This window comes from Bos javanicus, chromosome 24 (assembly GCF_032452875.1).
Source record: "Bos javanicus breed banteng chromosome 24, ARS-OSU_banteng_1.0, whole genome shotgun sequence".
Lineage (NCBI taxonomy): Eukaryota > Metazoa > Chordata > Mammalia > Artiodactyla > Bovidae > Bos > Bos javanicus.
In genome coordinates, this window is record NC_083891.1 from 32,105,551 (window position 1) to 32,112,466 (window position 6,916).

General features: G+C 46.3%; 1 long non-coding RNA gene across 1 annotated transcript; it reads left to right on the forward strand.

Annotated features, from left to right (window-relative positions):
• Positions 1-1,061: 1,061 nt before the first annotated feature.
• On the forward strand, positions 1,062-6,568 carry LOC133237555 (uncharacterized). The gene is made up of 3 exons (XR_009733241.1): positions 1,062-1,244; positions 2,581-3,990; positions 5,250-6,568. It is a non-coding gene; the product is annotated as an uncharacterized LOC133237555 (long non-coding RNA).
• The last annotated feature ends 348 nt before the right edge of the window (positions 6,569-6,916 follow it).

Sequence of the window (6,916 nt, forward strand, 5' to 3'; positions counted from 1 at the left end):
CCCCTGGAGGAGGGCACGGCAACCCACTCCAGTATTCTTGCCTGGAAAATTCCATGGACAGAGGAGCCTGGCGGTCTAAAGTCCATGGGGTCGCACAGAGAAGGACACAGCAGAAATGGCTTAGCACATCTGACCCACAGAGGAAGCCCAGCCCCTGGCCCAGCCTGGAGGAAACAGTAGCAGGAAAGGAGGGGGCTGTGTGGGCAGTAAATGCAGACCAGGTGACAGGCTGCGGGGACAGCATAGCGGCCTTGAACTCTGCTCCCCCTGCCTGTGGAGAGAGAGTTTTCCTGGGATGTGCATCTTTCTCAGCCCTTTGCCAGGCAAGCCTAGGATTCTGGAAGTCCCCAGGCTTGAAGCACTGGAGCAGAGCAAGCCCTTCGCCGGGTCTGGCACCTCCTCTGGCTGTCATTCGTACCTCTGTTCTGCCTTCATAAAAATCCACCGTGCACTCCAAAAGAGGAACTAGGACACTTCGCTTTTATTCCACATGCATCTCATTTGTCTTCAGTAGGTTCTTCCATAATCTCATCATTATTGCTATGGCCCTCCGAGGACAGCTGACTTGCATTAATCAGTCCAGCCCCTCATCGCTCACCAGATTCTTTACACTTTTACCATGCCCTGGGGCCTGCTAACTTACTTGAAAAATTAATAAACCTCCCCCCTCTTTTCTTACCTTATTAATGTCTGTCTTTGTAACCCATTATCCCCGCATATCATCAGAGATCACTGGAGGGTGTAGTGGTCACTGGCTAGCTCCCCTCCTTCTATCCTAAAACTGGAAACTCCCCCATCTCCCCAGGGGCCAGAAGGAAAATGGCCTTCGTGGGCTGGCAGGATGTTTGTTTAGCAGCTCGATGGCACCATGGACGGAAGGCAGGAGAATTCTTGGGCTTCTGCTCAAGGCCATTAAGGCCCATTAAGTTGTTCCCTCCTCCCCCACCACCTCCCCCCCTCTTTTGTGCACCCTAGTAAATCTGACTCATTAGCTTTAGATGTTTTGAAATACTGGTACATTAATCACTTGTGTTTGCACACTGTTTATGTGGGTTGTTGGTCATGGGCTGTAGTTATACTGGCTGTCTCCCTTGCTTACTTAAAGGTACAATCCAATTGAAAATAAAGATTTTTGCAGGTTTGCTCATTACACACAGTGTCGGCAGCTGGTGAGTGTCTTTTGCAATTCATCAGAGGCCTCCCAGACCACCTGCTCTCCGCATCCTGCAAACAGCTGGCTCTGGGTAAGTACCATAAGCTATTACCTTATACAGCAAATAAATAAATAAATGGATGGATGGGTAGACAAATAAATAAATACATTGACTTGTCAGCCTTGGAGCTTTGCTTCTTGATGGGAAAAGGCAATTTTGACTAGGGGAAAAATACCTCTAGCCCAAACCTCTGTGGTGCCATTTAAATGAAAAGTAAGGGAGCAGGTGAAACTCTCAAAATTTCAAGTGGAAATATTTTGTCACATGAGTATCAAGGCAGCCAAGAAAAGGACTCCACAAGAGGCTGGCTGTGTGGTTTGGTACAAAGAGTGGGAGGAGGGGAGATTGAATTGAATTGCCTTTTGGTTTGGGCTTTCCCTGGTGGCTCAAGAGGCAAAGAATCCAATGCAGGAGACATAAGAGACATTGGTTCAATTCCTGGGTCAGGAAAATCCCCTGGAGAAGGGAATGGCAACCCACTCCAGTATTCTTGCCTGGAAAATGCCATGGACAGAGGATATAGAGGACCCCAGGCTATAGTCCATGGGGTCCCAAAGAGTCGGATGTGGCTAAGCAACTAACACTTTTCTTTTCTTACCTTTTTTTTTTTCCTGCAAAAAGTCAAAGGGAAGCTTTGTGGAATTTGAGCTAAGGCCACCAAATGTCCCAGCATTAAGAAGCCAACCCCCAAATCATCACATAGCACCTTAGATTTTTGTGGTCTTTGGTCTAGTTTTTGACCCTGAGAATGATCTCTAGGTGGCCGTGCCCTGCTCCTATCCCCAGCCCCCTGTCCTGATCCTGCAACCCAAAGAGAGCCCAAGGACAAGCAGGAGCCAAACGTCGGCCATGCAGCCAGGCACCTGCCAGGAGGAAGGGCAGGACTGGAGAGCAGACCAGCTCTTGGCTGACCGATGGCAGAGCTTAGCAACACAACTGGAAAATGGTTGGATGTGTAGGGGGACAGGAGTTCAGCAAGTCCTTTTGAGACATTTTCAAGGTTTTCACAGACTCCCAGATAGTTCCCAAGTAGACTACTATTAATAATTTGAAGCTTGTAAACATCACCCACTATAGCTATAATCCCCCAAGATCACTGACTCCAGTCTCCATGGATTGGTCAAAATCTGTCTTCTGACTTGTCCTTGCAAAACTGGAAAGACAATTTGTTATAGGACAGATATCTATATGACTTATCTACGAGCTTCACCAATCAAATCCCAAAACAGTGCTGTTAGAAATCATTATTTTTATCTTATGGCTGGCTAAATTCTAATCAGTTTTGCAGCTTTATTTGTGTTACTTTTTTAAAGCAGGAGTATTTGTGGGTTGAACTGACATGGAGAAATGTTTTCCATTTTTCCAGATTGAAAAATTGAAGATGAAGATACATCCATATTCCTACATTTTTCTTACTTTAATCCCTCAAGGAGTACTAAGAGCCTAGTTGTTCTGTGTGGCAGAGAACTAGGAGTATCAGTTTGTCAGAAATACAGACCCCCGAAACAGAATACACATTTTAACATTTAAGATCCCCAAGGGACTTGTTGGTGTGTTAAGTGTTGACAAGCACCACTCTTATATACACTTGATTCTTTTAGGTCAAAAGTATCTACAGGGATGGCCACAAGTCATATCAATACTAAGGTGGTCATAAGAATCTGAATAACAAAATGCAAACCAAGCAAATTCCTCACCTACTATAGGACCTAAAATGCCCAATTCGTTGGAGAAGCAGAACAATGTGGTAGAAAAGAAAGAGGGGACTTGGAGTCAGAAAAATCTGGATTTACTTCCTGACTCTGTCACTCAGCAAAATCTGACCTAAGCTAGTCACACCCCGGAAGCTTCATTTCCTCATTTGAGAACAGAGATAATAGCAACTCTGCCGCCAGGATGGCATCAGAAATAAAGGAGCTCCTTTATGTGCAGTCACAGGATAAGCTCAAAAAAGTATTATACGTGTATAATTAAACTGTGGTCATCATAGTAATAATAGGGATGTTGAAGACAGAACAACTGGATTAACCCAAGGGATGAGAATGAGAACCCCACCCAGCGGTGGGGGGAGAAGAAACAGGCCCCAGTTTCCTGCAGTGGCGCAATTAACTCTCACTAGCGGCAGTGGAAGGGTTTCCCAGGTCGCTCAGTGGTAAAGAACCCACCTGCCAATCCAGGAGGCATAAGAGATGTGGGTTCCCCGGGGTGGAGAATATCCCCTGGAGGAGGGCATGGCAACCCACTCCACTATTCTTGCCTGGAGAATCCCATGGACAGGGCTGCATGGCGGGCTACAGTCCATGAGGTCGCAAAGTGCTGGACACGAAGTGACTCAGCGCACGCACACAGTGGATGCTGTCAGCTCACAGTCAATATTACGGCTGCAAAGAACAAATAATTTTATTTGGGATCTTAAGAACTGCAATTTAGTTGAGAGAGTAGCATTGAAAATATATGTTACCATATACAAAAGAGATAGCCAGTGGGAATTTGCTGTATGACACCAGAAGCTCAAATCCGATGTTCTGTGACAACTTAGAGGGATGGGATGGGGTGGGAGGTGGGAGGGAGGTTCAAGAGGGAGGGAACATATATACACCTGTGACTGATTCATGTTGATGTCTGGCAGAAACCAATACAATATGGTAAAGCAATTATCCTCCAATGAAAAATAAATAAAACATTTAAAAAAAAAGAATTTAAATTCAGGAGACACAGATTTGAGACACAGATTAGGAGTGTTCCAGGGAAGAAAAAGAGTCAAGGATATATAAAGGTAAAAGCCACAAGGTTGTTTAAGAATTACAACCCCTCATAATTGTATACATATAATTATGACTGATTCACGTTGATGTATGATTGACACCCTTGCTAACACAAGAAAGGAAATATCTGTCCTTAAGGGGTAGACTGAACAAGCTATTTTAGGATAAGGGTCTTTAAGGAGCTTACATTTCTGGAACATTGGACAGATGTTCTTGATACCTATGTTAAGACAGTGTTTGGTAGTGTTAGTCGCTCATTCATGTCTGACTCTTTTGAGACCCCACGCAATTTCCCAGGGAAGAATACCGCAGTGGGTTGCCATTCCTTCTCCAGGGGATCTTTCCAGCCCAGGGATTGAAACCATGTCTCCTGCATTGCAGGTGGATTCATGTTAAGAAATGGTCAAAGTTCATATTCCATTCGGGCTGAGATGTGCATAAGCCAGAGCTCCTCAGCAGTCTCCCAGCTCCACTGTAAAGAGCTCTCTGAGCAATATCGACTCCGTTTTGATTGTCCTTATACAGTGTATTCACTGGTGCAATCTCTCTGGCTCTCGAGAAGTATGAGAGATGTGTTAGATACAAAGAATTGAGTAGCCATTGCTGCGGGCCTTTGATTTATTGAAGAAAGTAGGTCTTCCCTGGTGGCTCAGTAAGTAAAGAGTCTGCCTGCAATGGGGGAGACCAGGGATCAATCCCTGGGTTGGGAAGATCCCCTGGAGAAAGAAATAGCAACCCACTCCAGTATTCTTGCCTGGAGAATCTGTAGACAGAGAAGCCTGGTAGACTACAGTCCATGGGGTCACAAAGAGTCAGACACGACTGAGTGACTAACAATTTCACTTTCTTTCAGGATGATTATTCAACAATTCAAGCAAACCTGTGGGAACACAAGGGCCTTCTAGGCAACATTTAAAGAAATGTTGATCTCTTACAGGCAGTAGACAGGAACAGAGTGTAGCAGAGCTTTAGAGAGAGTAAAATTTTCCTTCTGGAAAGTTTCCTTTGCTGAGATCAGGGCCCTAATAGGTGAAGCGCTGGACCTTGAGACTTGGAGTGGGTGTATCTGAGTGATGCATATGAGAATTTTTAGCTCCCAGATTCTCCTGAACCCTCTTTGCCTATAGTAGAGGCCCCCTCCCCTTTGTTAGAGATAATGCCCCCCAGCTTGCTTGAAGAGCTACCCAAAGCCACCACCCAGTTTGATGATTCTCCAGGAGGACCCAAAGGGTCAGCATATTGTCATACTCATAGTTATGTTTCATTACAGCACAAGGATATAAAGCAAAACCAGCAAAGGGAAAAGGAACACGAAGTCCACGGGAAGCCAGGTACAAGCTCCCAAGGATCCTTTCCCAGAGACGTCACAAAGAATGCACCTAAATCTCCCAGCAACAAGTGTGACAACATACGTAAAACGTTACTAACCCAGGAACCTCATCAGAGTCTCAGGACCCAGAGTTTTTACTGGTGGCTGATCATGTAGGCAGCGTCTGCCTGACACATATCAACATTTCAGATTCCCAGAAGGAAGGCAAGTACATTGTTTATACAATGTAGGCACCATGAACCACTCTTCTTAAAGCTAAGAGCTTTTCTGGTGGCTCAGGTGGTAAAGAATCTGCCTGCAATGCAAGAGACTTGGGTTCGATCCCTGGGTCAGAAAGATCCCCTGGAGAAGGGAATGGCTACCCACTCCAGTATTCTTACCTGGAGAATTCCATGGACCGAGGAGCCTGATGGGCTACAGTCCATGGGGGTCGCAAAGAATCAGAGTGACTAACACTTAAAGCTGGGAATGATGAGAGCTTCCCCAAACCCAAGTTCCCAGATGCCAGCCAACTTTGAAGCTGGTCTTTCAACCAAGAGCACTCATCCTTGTGACCCTGGGGCCAGACCTTGTAAGCATGTGTTCCTTCTCAAGTGAAGCCGTTTCTCTGTCAACAGAGGCCACTGGAGTGCCACCACAAGGTCACAACCGCAGGAAGGGGCTCCTCATGCTAGTTTCATGGTGCCATTTGCCTTTGGCCTGACTGCCAATACATCAGGATACAGGCGGCCCAGTGGTGCCTCACCAGCCCTCGGGGACCACCTCCAGCCTTATCCCTGCGCCCTCCAGCAGTCATCTTCCCCACCTAGGGGGCTGCTTCCTGCGGACCAGCACCAGCTGTGCCTTCTAGCAAGCTTCTCCACTGCCAGCATGCTGCGTGTTCCCATGGCAGTCATGCCCTCTCCGAGAAGGTCTGGATCTCAGCCTTGTGGGACAGAGGGAAAGCCTCTTCTCCTTCAGTCCTTAGTTCCTTCCTTATTTGTTGTCATTGTTGTTGTTCAGGCACTTAGCCGTGTCCAATTCTTTGCGACCGCATGGACTGCACAGCACGCCAGGCTTCCTTGTCCTTCATTATCTCCTGGAGTTTGCTCAAACTCACGTCCATTGAATCGGTGATGCCATCCAACCATCTCATCCTCTGTCAGCCCCTTTTCCCCAGTCCTAGCCATAGCAGCTGCTTTCCGCAAGTGCTGTTTCTATATCCTTGGAGGCCTCTTTTATGCTTTTTTGTAGTTAGCTATCTTTTACTAATTAATAATTCTTTAGATTAAAATTTTTCTTTTCAACTATCTTGTGAGATTGCTGCCTCCTGATTGGACTCTGACTGATGCCGTGTCTTAAAAGACCATGTTGCTCCCACTGCCCCTCCTAGAATAAGACAGATAGGGTTAAATCTTAGCACCTTCTGACTTGGACGTGCTGAATCAGTTAATGGACAGTGTGAACCATCCGCCAAAGGAGCTGCAAGACCTGGCCAAGATGTGCTGATAAGAATGGGGAGGGCCCATGACGGAATGGGTGCTAGGGGGTGGGGGCTTGGACCGTAGTTTGGGTAAAGGATACAAGTAAAATCAGCATGGAATGCTTTCCCATTATATGCAAATCTA